We start from the raw sequence: 13,074 nt of genomic DNA, 5'->3' as shown, positions 1-13,074 counted from the left end.
TTTGGGGTGAATGGGATTTTCCAAATGAAAAGCACATACACAGAATTTTCCATCTTGCACCTTTGCCATTTTTCTCCGCTATTACCCCTTTAATGGCTGGATTTCACCTTTCAGGTAGAAATAAGAAATGCACATTTTTTTTTTTTAAATCTGCAAAAAATAACGCAATTATCCCCCCCCCCCCCTACAGGGGATTAATGTGTTCCTAGGGAGTACTTCCCAACAGTGTGGGGGTGCTTGAACTGTGGAAAGGCAGGGATCCATGTTCCTGCTTAGCAGAAAAACACCTCTACCTCCCTCTTCTCACAGAATGGCGATCTGCCCTGTTTACATAGGCAGATTGCTGTTCAGCCCGTCTCCCGAAAGATTGGCAGGTCTGCCGATTGGCTCCTGCTGTGTACAATCACTCGCTGGTGGTGCGCGCCTCAGACTTGGAAGTGCAGAATCACATACAGGTATGGGATTCTGCCCAGAGGGGCCACTCTGACGCAGTAAAAAGTATGTGGGGGTGGTCAGCATCTGGTTAATGAAATCCCAGTCCTAGTCCGTACGATTCAATATGGAGTTGGCCCACCCTTTGCAGCTATAACAGCTTCAACTCTTCTGGGAAGGCTGTCCACAAGGTTTAGGTGTGCCTATGGGAAGGTTTGACCATTCTTCCAGAAGCACATTTGTGAGGTCAGTCACGGCTCACAGTCTCCGCTCTAATCCCAAAGGTGTTCTGTCAGATTGAGGTTAGGAACAAGAAGGGGCCATCCCCAAACGGTTTCCATAAACTAAGGAGCATGAAATGGTCTTGGTATGCTGACGCCTAAAAGAGTTCCGTTCACCAAGGGGTCAAGCCAAACCCCTGAAAAACAACCTCACACCATAATCCCCCCTCCAGCAAAAGATTTGGACCAGTGCACATAGCTAGGTTCATAAAAGACATGGTTGAGCGAGTTTGGGGTGGAGGAAATTGACTGGCCTGCACAGAGTCCTGACCTTAACCCGATAAACACCTTTGGGGTGAATTAGAGGAGAGACTGCGAGCCAGGCCTTCTCGCCCACATCTGTGCCTGACGTCACAAATGCACTTCTGGGAGAATGGGCAAACATTCTCATAGACACTCATAAGCTGAGGTTGAAGCTGTTATAGCTGCAAAGGGTGGGTCACCTTAATATTTAACGCTACAGACTTAGCCTAGGTTCACATTGAAGCGATTTGACATGCCAAATTGGCGGCTACTGCCGGCAATAGCACCTTCTGAAATTGCTGTGACACCAACTTTACTGCGCTGCACCGCACTGATTCCCAAAAGTAGTTTCTGTACTACTTTTGGTGACTTCGGGAGTTGATTTGTATAGACATCTGTGCAGGAACCTGCACAGATCTGTCAGATCACCTCATAAAGTCAGACTGCATTGCTGGGTTGAAATCATGCTAGTTTAGCGGATTTCAAATCCGCGCCAATTTGAACCTAGGCCAAGGCTGGGATGCCATTAAAGTTAATGTACATGTAAATGCAGGCCTCCCAAATACTTTTGGTAATCTAGTGTACATTGTGGGGTTCAGCTTTAAGTGGAAAGCCCTCAGAGGGGTAAATATAAGCCGCAAGTAAGGTTAAAGCGGAGATCCGCTCAAAAATGGAACTTACGCTTTTCGGAACCCTCTTCCCCTCCGGTGTCACATTTGGCACCTTTCAGTGGGAGGGGGGGGGGGGTGCAGATACCTGGTTAAGACAGGTATTTGCACCCACTTCTGGGCATAGACTCCTGTGGGAGTCACACCACTTTGCACCCCCCCACCGTCTCCTGGGAAAAAACACTGGTCCCAGGAGAAAGAGGGGACCAGTGAGGGTGCGCCATGTTACTCACCCATGCGTAGTAGGGAACCGGGCAGCGAGGCCGCAAGGCTTTACTTCCAGATTCCCTCACAGAGGATGTTGGCGGCAGCGGCAGCCGAGAGACAAGCAATTGCTCTGCCTCGGCTGCCGACATCGCGGTCGCGCTGGACAGGTAAGTGTCCAGTCAGCAGCTGCAGTACTTGTAGTTGCTGGCTTTTAAAAAAATAAAACATTTTCGGGTGGTCCTCCGCTTGAAAGGGCTTCCTGCCCTAGGAGAAGAAGTAAATAAAAAATAAAGAAGAGTGGGGTGGATTTTAAATCCTCGGGCTTGTGGACTAACTGAGTGGGCTCTGACAGCTCAGCATCCCCGGAGGTAAGTACAGCAGGGACTGGGGGGTGGGAAAGAGGTCATTTCACCTTTACATTTTTTCTGTAAAAGGTTAACTAATACAGCAAGATCATTTCTGACCATGCTGGTCCCTATCATTTATAGCAGGCACGCTTCTCTTCCCGGGAAAGATCAACTTAAAAAAAAGTTGACCTTCTGTCTTGCTATGAATAGATAAAGTGACATAGTCAGCAAATTAAATATCGTACAAGTCAGTGTGTCTGGTAGAGATAAAAGGGCTACTGGTCACACCCTGTACTAGTGCCAACTTTTAAAATGTACGTTTTAGGATCTCCGATTACCATCCAGAGCTCACCCAGAATAGTTTTTGGTCGCTCGAAGAAATAAGATTTAGGCTTCATTTCCATGGACGTTTTTACAGCCACTTTTTTTAGCCTTTTTTACAGCTTAAAAACACCTGTCCATGTTTTTTTTTTAACTGGAGTTTAAAAACGCAGCGGTAGCGTTTTTGAACGTTTAACGTCTGGCGTTTTTTTTGCAGCTTAAAAAACGGCTCAGCCATCTACAGCTCAAAAACGTCATGGTGGGCATGAGGACATAGACTAACATGGAGAGCTGTTTTTAAGCTGCAAAAAACGCTCAGAAAAGTGGCTGTAAAAACGTCCAAAAACGTCCATGGAAATGAAGCCTAAAAATTCAATTTTGTGAACTAATCAGTAGTGGAATGGAATTCACCCTACAGACTGAAAATTACTTTCCTACATACCGTATTTATCGGCGTATACCGCGCACTTTTTTGCCCTGAAAATCAGGGCAAAATCGTGGGTGTGCGGTATACGCCGATACCCGCTTTCCCGCACCGAGTTTGAATACTGCGCCGACATATACCGAGCGCAGTACACTCGGGTATAGTCGGGCAGTCTCGGCTCCTTCCGCGCTCATGTCCTGGACGTACAGGACGTCAGCGCGAGAGTTGCCGAGCCTGCCCGACCATATACAGAGCGCAGTACACTCGTGTATTGCGCTCTGTATATGTCGGCGCAGTATTCAAACTCGGCGCGGAAAATGAGCGGGGAGGACGCGAGGACGCCGCACCCGACGAAGAGGACACCCGAAGCCGCAGACGGACGCCGGACCCGACGAGGCCGCCGATGGACGCCTCACAAGACACCAAAACTGTAAGTACAAAAAAAACTTTTTTCCACAGGAATCCGCTGCAACTTTAGGGGTGCGCGCTATACGCGGGAGCGTGCTATACCCCAATAAATACGGTAACTGGTAAAGTGTTAAACATGAACAGAGGAAACCAAGTACCAAACAAACAATTCAAAGGTTTTTATATCCTTTTTACTTTACAGTGATGTCAACCAATGGAGAAACACTAAGCATTTTAGTCTTTTGCAATTGTTTTAGTCGTATTTAGTCGACTAAATCTCCAGGGCATTTTAGTCGACTAAAACGAATATTAGTCATCTAAAAAAAAAAAAAAAAAAAAACGAATGGGTGTAGTTAAATTGTAATGCATTATTTAAGTGGGAGTTCCAGCCATTTAGTGTTTATTAAAAGTAAGCAGCTACAAAAAGTGTAGCTGCCCACTTTTAATAAACAGACAGCTTCACGGCCGGGCACTCACTGCGCATGGACAGGCGATCTCAAGGGGTCTGTCACGTGTCCCTGGAGATCGCCTAAAGGGAGGGGCCGCCTAAGGCGAGAAGAGAAGTTGCCGAAGCGGTCCCTGGGCAGAAGTGGGACAGGAAGTCCCACTCCTACCGAAGCCCCCGCCCCCAAAAAAAAAAAACACACAAGACATGCCAAATATGGCATGCAAGGGGGCAAGGAGTGCTTAAAGCGGAAGTTCCACTTTTGGGTGGAACTCCGGTTTAAAGCATTTCTCTACAATTTCCAAACTCATATACTGCTGGAGTGAAAAATCTAATATGTTATTATTAGGTATGAACTTGCACTACAGACCAGTGTTAATTTTGACATCAAATTTCAATTTAGTCGTATTTTAGTCATCAATTGTTTTAGTTTTAGTCGTATTTAAAGCGAAGTTCCGGATTTTTTTTTTAAGTCAGCAGCTACAAATACTGCAGCTGCTGACTTTTAAAATAAGGACACTTACCTGCCCATGGCTCCCGCGATGTCGGCACCCGAAGCTGATCTGTCCCTCGGCTCTCAGGTGGAGACGCCATCATTTCGGTAAGGGAAGGGAATCAGGAAGTGAAGCCTTGCGGCTTCACAGCCCGGTTCCCTAATTGCGCTGCGCAATCCCACTGGGCCTTGTGTGTCTCCCAGAAGACAGCGGGGGGGACGCCGGGCGTGGCAGATAGCAATGGGTGTATTAGACAGGTATATGCTCCCCCCTGAAAGGTGCCAAATGTGACATCAGGGGGGGGGGGGGGGGGGGGTTGAATTACGAAAAGCGGAAATTTCATTTTTGGGTGGAATTCAGCTTGAAGTCGACTAAAATTGTATTAATTAGTGGACTAAAATGTTTTAGTCAACTAAATTAACACTTCATGGCACCAGGGAGGATTACAAGTTCAAAAAGCTGCATGTGAATAAATCGGATGCTAAAAGTCCTTACAACTGAGGGTTTAATATCACTGTAATTAAAGTCCAACTCCAAGCGGGATTACCTCACAGGTTCTAAGCAGGCCAATATTCTCATTTTTCATGAGTACAGCTGAGGCAGCCAGGAAGTACAGAGGGAGCTGCAATCCCTCCAGCATGTAAACAAACTGATCTGCAGGATATAGACATGTGGTTGCATGACAGTGCGGAATGAGAACGTTTGCCCGCTTAGATGAAAGTAATGCTGCCCAGAGTTTGGCTTTAACTAAGCAATGTGGTGAAAGCCCCACTGTTAGACCCCTTTCACACTGAAGACCACCCCGCGCTAGTGGTTAACTGTTGCTCGTTTTACATGCCCAAAAAACGCTGCTTGCAGGAATCCCCCCCCAATCCTGTAAGCGCACCGCTCCAGTGTGAAAGCACTCAGGCTTTCACACTGGGGTGGCATGGGAGGCAGTTTGCAGGCGCCATTTTTAGCGCTAAAATGCCTGTAAAACGCCTTCAGTGTGAAAGGGGTCTAAAAGGGAATGAAGGATGACTGGAGTTCAGCTCTATTACTTTCAATTCTACGTAATCATTTTAAAATTGTACCGGATTATCCTGATTGCAAAGCCAAGTAAGAACAGGGAGCCGTCCGCAGGCAACTGATTACAATTTCTACACAGCTCACCACACACACACACACACACACACTTTACAATGTGATTGTACAATCTCCTTGAGGCTGGGTTCACACTTGTGCGATGCAGGAACCCTGCAAATTCACTGCGGGTTCCTGCATCTGCATCGCAGCCAACTCGCAAGGCAGTTCACACTGCCATATGCAAACTGCTGGGGAGTGTCATACAACATTGACGCGCCCCTCCCCCAGCTTGCATATCGCACTGCGAACTGACAGTTCGGACATGAATCAGAGCGCATAGGTGTGAACACCCATGTGATCCGATTCTGGTGCGGACCAAAAAAAAGGGTCCTGTGTGTCAATATGCCGTGCGATATTTGTATGGCTGAAATCGCATTGCACAGACATCGCAGCACACCAGTGTGAACCCAGCCTAAAGTCCCACTCAGAGGTGTGCCATCTGCATGAATGTTTTTGTGTATTGTCATGAATAGGGCAGAGTCAGACCATTTTAATGGGTTGCCCTAAATGCAGAAAAGCGCAAGTATCTTTTTAAACTTTGCACATGTTTAGGTGCAAACGCAACTTGCTTCCTGTATTTGGGGCACCATTAACAATGAATGGTGCTGCAGGCATGGCAATCATTTTTTATTTTTTGTTGCATTCACACGCTACTGTAGTGTGAATGCAGTCTACATATGATCGGACTTCCATCGGACAAATCCATGGAATTTTGTCCGAAGGGCATTGGATGTGAACTTGTCCTGCATACAGACGGCAGAACTTTTTCAGCCAACATTCAGGAAACGATGTGTTTTTTTTCTGCTCTTTAGCGCCACCCTTTGGGCAACTTCTGCTAATGCTGTCTAATGGTTAGCATTGGTACGGAGCATGCATGTTTGTACTTTGCATTTTAGTCCGACGGATTTGTGTACACACGATCGGATAAAACCCGACGGAACACATTTGTTGTCGGAAATTCCAACAATTGTCCGATGGAGCATACATACGGTCGGATTATTTGACAAAACACGTCCATCACACAATTGTTGTCGGAATATCCGATCAAGTGTACGGGCCTTAAGGCTCCATTCACACCTATGCAGTAAGCTTTTGAGCGTTTCTGCAGTTCCATTTTTTTTTTACCACGATTTTGCCAGGTTTTATTTTGCCTTTTTTTTGGGCAAATTTGTTGTTGGGTAGACTAAAAAAATAATAATAATTTAAAAAAAAAAAAAAAAAACGCAAATTGTGGCCAAAAAAAAAAAATGCACTACATGGTTTCCTGCAGCTTCTCCATTGAAGTCTATTGAAGAAACAAAAAGAAAAAAAACAGTTTTGCATTTAACCACTTTCTGCCCATGCTATAGCTGAAAGACAGCTACAGCACGGGCTTCCAATGCCATCAATAGATGTCCCCCCATGATCGTGTGGCCGGTGATCTGCTGAGCTGGTTCCGGCTATCGTGAAAGTTCCTGCGCAGGCGAAATGTGATCTGCCGAGATGGTTCGGGCTAACGGGAAAGTTCCTTCAAGGACTGCGCAGGCGCAAACTTGCCGACGGAAATCTCCGAACCTCGGCCGGCATCCAGGGCGAAGTGGATTTCGCTCGGATGGCTCGCTCCGCTCGCTCGGCCTCCTAGCTCTTTTTTTTTTTTTTAACATCCTCCAATCCACAGGGATGTTAAAGAATGAGCATGGATGCCGGGCGAGGTTCGGAGATTTCCGTCGGCAAGTTTGCGCCTGCGCAGTCTTTGAAGGAACTTCCCCGTTAGGGGAACATTAAGGACAAGTCACCGGCACGCTCTGTGATCGTCAAGTCCTCTGGACTCAGCTGATCACAGAACAGGTTAAAGGGCCCATCACAGCGGCCCTTTAACATGTGATCAGCTGTCACCCAATGACAGTTGATCATGGAAGAAAAAAGAAACCATTTATCAATTTTCGATTTTTCTCCTCACGATCAGTATGCAGAGAATAGAAGAAAGCGGGTAAACCGCTTCTGTTACAGAGACATCAGTCCTAAACTGTGCCCACCAGTGATGCTAATCAGTGCCCACCAGTGCCTCATCATCAGTGTCATCTATCAGTGCTGCCTACCAAATCCCATCAGTGTAGCCTTTATATATATATATATATATATATATATATATATATATTATTATTATTATTTATTTATTTAATAATTTTGTTTCTTTAGGGAAAAAAAAAAAATGTATTGAAATACCACCAAAAGAAAGCTCCATTTGTGTGGTGCAGAATAAACACAACTTTAATACAAACTATTATTTGAACGCTCACTCGTTCTGCATTCAGATGTTCTGCTGGATCATGCCTTGTGATGCGATTTTGTACAGCTGCGATTAAATATAGCATGTCTGCATTTTCCAGGCTGTGTTGCAGAGTGAATCGGACACACATGTAACAATAGTTTTCCTTGCAGCGACAAGCATTTTAGAATGCAGTAGAGCGCCTTTCACCACATTAGCCCCAGGACAGGTGGTGAAGAGACAACATAACCTTTCCAGCTGCCTGTCAAACACCATCTGAAAGGCGATCCATTATGGGTTGCTTCTCAGAGGGGGCGACAAGGGCTGCTGCATATGTAAATAAGCCCCAAAACATTATACATGATTACATCTAGAAAAAAAAAAATGACTGACATAATAAGATTGACAACTCTGAGCACAGAATACAAATACTAGAGCTTTGCTCACTGCTACTTCTTTATATTAGTGCTTATAAAGTGCCCAGGGTAATAATCTGCAAGAAGGCTGACAAAGTTTGGTGTCATAGAAATAACATTGACAGCTGAATCTAGCTCTGTGTTCTCCTACCTGCCAGTGTCCTCTGTCTGGTGCCCAGTGTACAATGAGGAGGCGATCTGCTGCTCTTGCCTCTTTCTTCTCTCTATGATAAGTAGGAGGGGGGATGTTACTTTAAGGAGAGGAGCATGCTGGGATTGGTGATGTGATGACCATGTGACCAGGAAGCAGTGTGAGTACAGGAGGACATACATAGAGTGTAATAGAAGGACATGCTGCATGTATAGAGGAAAATAAAAGAATAGTGAGTGAATGAATGGTGACGACTGAAGCAGAGCTTTCCATACAGAGGACAGAGTGCAGGTAGGCAGAGACATCAATAGGATTGCATGACTAATGCTGGGAATGTCACATTGAGGAATGGCAGTGCCCAGGAAACAACAATAATAATAATAATAAACATCAATTAACAACAAAAAGTCACATGTATGCAAACATAGGTGATAAAAACGCACACATACACGTCATTACATACACAGTATACACACTGGTGGTAAAAGCTGAACTCTGGGGAAAACAAAGGGTCAGTGCAAGGGTTAACTGCTGGTTTAGTCTAAGGCAGGGGTTTCCACATTGTATAATAAGAGGGCCACATTGTATATTTTGCAAAGATTCTGTGCCGTGTGTTATAAATATATTACATTTAAATGAATGGATACATTTTATTTGGAGGGTTTTATTTTTGTTAGGTATGTGTTAAAAAAAAAAAAATCAGTAAAACAAAGCAAAGAATTTCCAAATAAACTTGAGCCTTGTATCAGTCTGATCCCCATAAAAGCCCCTTCTTACATCAGGGTTCCCATCAGAGTCCTCCTCTTGCACTCTCGCATCAGGGTCCCCATCAGAGCCCCCCCTCTCGCATCAGGGTCCCCATCAGAGCCCCCCCTCTCGCATCAGGGTTCCCATCAGGGTCCCCCTCTCGCATCAGGGTTCCCATCAGAGTCCCCCTCTCGCATCAGGGTTCCCATCAGAGTCCCCCTCTCGCATCAGGGTTCCCATCAGAGTCCCCCTCTCGCATCAGGGTTCCCATCAGAGTCCCCCTCTCGCATCAGGGTCCGCATCAGAGTCCCCCTCTCGCATCAGGGTCCGCATCAGAGTCCCCCTCTCGCATCAGGGTCCGCATCAGAGTCCCCCTCTCGCATCAGGGTCCGCATCAGAGTCCCCCTCTCGCATCAGGGTTGCCATCAGAGTCCCCCTCTCGCATCAGGGTTGCCATCAGAGTCCCCCTCTCGCATCAGGGTTGCCATCAGAGTCCCCCTCTCGCATCAGGGTTGCCATCAGAGTCCCCCTCTCGCATCAGGGTTGCCATCAGAGTCCCCCTCTCGCATCAGGGTTGCCATCAGAGTCCCCCTCTCGCATCAGGGTTGCCATCAGAGTCCCCCTCTCGCATCAGGGTTGCCATCAGAGTCCCCCTCTCGCATCAGGGTTGCCATCAGAGTCCCCCTCTCGCATCAGGGTTGCCATCAGAGTCCCTGCTCCTCTCGCATCAGGGTCGCCATCAGAGTCCCCGCTCCTCTCGCATCAGGGTCGCCATCAGAGTCCCCGCTCCTCTCGCATCAGGGTCGCCATCAGAGTCCCCGCTCCTCTCGCATCAGGGTCGCCATCAGAGTCCCCGCTCCTCTCGCATCAGGGTCGCCATCAGAGTCCCCGCTCCTCTCGCATCAGGGTCGCCATCAGAGTCCCCGCTCCTCTCGCATCAGGGTCGCCATCAGAGTCCCCGCTCCTCTCGCATCAGGGTCGCCATCAGAGTCCCCGCTCCTCTCGCATCAGGGTCGCCATCAGAGTCCCCGCTCCTCTCGCATCAGGGTCGCCATCAGAGTCCCCGCTCCTCTCGCATCAGGGTCGCCATCAGAGTCCCCGCTCCTCTCGCATCAGGGTCGCCATCAGAGTCCCCGCTCCTCTCGCATCAGGGTCGCCATCAGAGTCCCCGCTCCTCTCGCATCAGGGTCGCCATCAGAGTCCCCGCTCCTCTCGCATCAGGGTCGCCATCAGAGTCCCCGCTCCTCTCGCATCAGGGTCGCCATCAGAGTCCCCGCTCCTCTCGCATCAGGGTCGCCATCAGAGTCCCCGCTCCTCTCGCATCAGGGTCGCCATCAGAGTCCCCGCTCCTCTCGCATCAGGGTCGCCATCAGAGTCCCCGCTCCTCTCGCATCAGGGTCGCCATCAGAGTCCCCGCTCCTCTCGCATCAGGGTCGCCATCAGAGTCCCCGCTCCTCTCGCATCAGGGTCGCCATCAGAGTCCCCGCTCCTCTCGCATCAGGGTCGCCATCAGAGTCCCCGCTCCTCTCGCATCAGGGTCGCCATCAGAGTCCCCGCTCCTCTCGCATCAGGGTCGCCATCAGAGTCCCCGCTCCTCTCGCATCAGGGTCGCCATCAGAGTCCCCGCTCCTCTCGCATCAGGGTCGCCATCAGAGTCCCCGCTCCTCTCGCATCAGGGTCGCCATCAGAGTCCCCGCTCCTCTCGCATCAGGGTCGCCATCAGAGTCCCCGCTCCTCTCGCATCAGGGTCGCCATCAGAGTCCCCGCTCCTCTCGCATCAGGGTCGCCATCAGAGTCCCCGCTCCTCTCGCATCAGGGTCCCCACCAGAGCCCCCTCTTACATCATGGTCCCCAGAAGAGGCTACACACCGAAGGAGTGAGCACGCTGGACCAAGGATTAAAGTAAGTACCTTATTCCTCTTCCCTAGATTTACCAGATATTTAACATTGCATTTCAGGGTAGCTCCACTGCAAGGGTATGTTTTGTATAATTCCCAGAATTCAGCTTTAAAGCAGATCTTGCAGTAAAAATGCAAGGTCATCTTAATATATTAGGTCCTTCCCCATCAATAATAGCAGAATTATTAACCCCTTTTACATAGGGTAAAAAAAATCCTAATGCCTAAGCACAGTTTTGCAACTTTAACGTGTTAATAAAACCATACATATCATCACAACTGTTTTGTACATCCAGGTGGATTATACCTTGTTTTTTTTCAGGACAAATTGAGCTTTCATTTGGTGGTAAATGGTAATGGATGTCTCCTGATTCTTTTTTTATTATTGAATGAAAACTGGCCCAAAATCGTAAGACAGATACATTTTTTTTCATGTTTAGCTATGTTTCTTGTTACCACCATAGCCTACCAAAGAACAACAATCCAAAATAAATTCTCCTGATGATCGCAGCAATACCACATATGTGTATGTTATTTCTTGTTTGTACCAGTAGTACAGCCCAGAAATAATAGTGCGCATTTTCCTTTTTTTCCTACCTAAAACACACTGACATTGGCACTGACACTAATTAAAAAAAAAAAAATCCTGACCTTTAACCCTTACTTGACCCAGCCATTAACCTCATTAACCTTGACACTGACCTAGATCAAACCTTGATCCAGGTGTTTTTCCTTATTTTTTTTATTATTTATTTATTTGTTACACACACAATTTCTTTCTGCAAGGAGAGAGAGAGAGAGACGGACGGACTTCACAGTGACTGATCACTGTGGTAGCCAATCCAGAGGATACCACAGCAATCAGGTGACCTGGAATCTAGAGTTCCTGATCCCGATCGTTAGTTTGGGACCCGGGTCTCTTCGTGAGACCCCAGTCTCTGTGCTGTGAGCTTGCTGTGCCGGGCACTCTCAGCACACGCATACAGTACATGCGGCCCCAGGGAAAAAAGCCCTGTGGGGCTACATATGTGTGTTATGTTGGTGTCAAGGGGTTAAAAAAAAAAGAAAAACTTACAAGAAAAATTCTAACAATATTTTCCCAAGCTTCCACTGGCAGTGACTGGGCACGGTTGGTGTCACCGTCCTTCTGGCAAGATCCTGAGGAAATGTTCAGTACCTGAAATCTTTTGAGAAGATGCTCCTATACGTTCTGTGGGTGTCTTTACCTGAGTTTGGGTACCCGATCAGCTCTGCACAGTGTGAACCCAGAAGCGCTCAGCTCTGATCGCTTCCTGTTTTACAGCTGTCAGAATCCTGGCTAGGAAGCCTGGTGTCCAGTGGATCAAGCACAGTCTATGCTTGATCGGCTGGAGCAGAGGTCATGTAAGATTTTAGGATGTCTCCATAAATAGGGTTTGTCACATACCAATTGCTATCATATAGAGGGCTTGTTAGCCCCTTGTGATAACAATGAAGGCAAATGTAAAATATAATAAATTAACATCACACCGGTCAAACACAAAAGAACACAAATGCATGCACAGAGATGTAAGGAAACAATTGCGCCACATGTGTGGTTTTTATCGCACATAAGAGAGCAATAATTCCTGGTCCCTCATTTAGGGTAACTATAAATAATGAGCTGTAAAGGCATTTAAACATCACCTATTGAACAATTTAGGTCCATAACTTTTTGACATTTCATACCCCCGCAGTTTTGAGGCTTGACATATTTTGTATCTATATACTTGACACTGTCCCACCTTTACCTGGGGGATAAAATTATGTCAATGCGCACTAAAATAAATTTTTCTGAAAAAAATAAAGATTGTGTAAATATCGTGCGACATAAAAATTTGCAACTACGATTTTTTCCATTCTACAACACCTCTGCGTTCTGAAAATATAAATTATTATGGGGGGCTTATGTCCTTTTATAATAAAAAATGCTGAATTTAACGTGTAAAATGGGGGGGAAAAAATGCTCCAGAGAGGAAGTGGGTATTGTATCCCAAGCAGCAGCTGTTGTAACATGCCGGTGACTTGTCCTGAATGTTCCACTATGGGGGAAGTTCCTGCACTGACTGCGCAGGCGCAAACTTCCTGACGGAAATCCTCGAAACCTCGCCCGGCATCCAGGCTCATTCTTTAACATCCCCGTGGATTGGAGGATGTTAAAAAAAGAGCCAGGAGGCCGAGCGAGCGAAGCGAGCCGTCCG

At 47.1% G+C, this 13,074-nt stretch overlaps 2 protein-coding genes across 5 annotated transcripts in view; one reads left to right on the top strand and one right to left on the bottom strand.

The window, feature by feature from the left end:
• Positions 1-8,294, bottom strand: part of BLVRA (biliverdin reductase A) — a 43,763-nt gene extending 35,469 nt beyond the window's left edge. Inside the window, exon 1 of the mRNA XM_040353256.1 lies at positions 8,211-8,294. The gene's annotated coding sequence lies outside the window, so the exon portion shown is untranslated. The remainder of the gene's footprint in view (positions 1-8,210) is intronic.
• Positions 8,295-8,310: 16 nt separating this feature from the next.
• The window catches only part of LOC120940419 (cytochrome c oxidase assembly factor 1 homolog), a 177,524-nt gene continuing 172,760 nt past the window's right edge, over positions 8,311-13,074 (top strand). For 3 of the 4 annotated variants that reach the window (XM_040353260.1, XM_040353257.1, XM_040353259.1), the window contains exon 1: positions 8,403-8,501. The gene's annotated coding sequence lies outside the window, so the exon portion shown is untranslated. Of the gene's footprint in view, positions 8,371-8,402; positions 8,502-13,074 lie in introns of those variants that run through there. The other variant, XM_040353258.1, reaches the window with a different exon arrangement.

Source organism: Rana temporaria, chromosome 5, assembly GCF_905171775.1.
Source record: "Rana temporaria chromosome 5, aRanTem1.1, whole genome shotgun sequence".
NCBI classification, from domain to species: domain Eukaryota; kingdom Metazoa; phylum Chordata; class Amphibia; order Anura; family Ranidae; genus Rana; species Rana temporaria.
The sequence above is the reverse complement of the archived record's forward strand: the minus strand, read 5'-3'. Positions and strand labels throughout refer to the sequence as shown.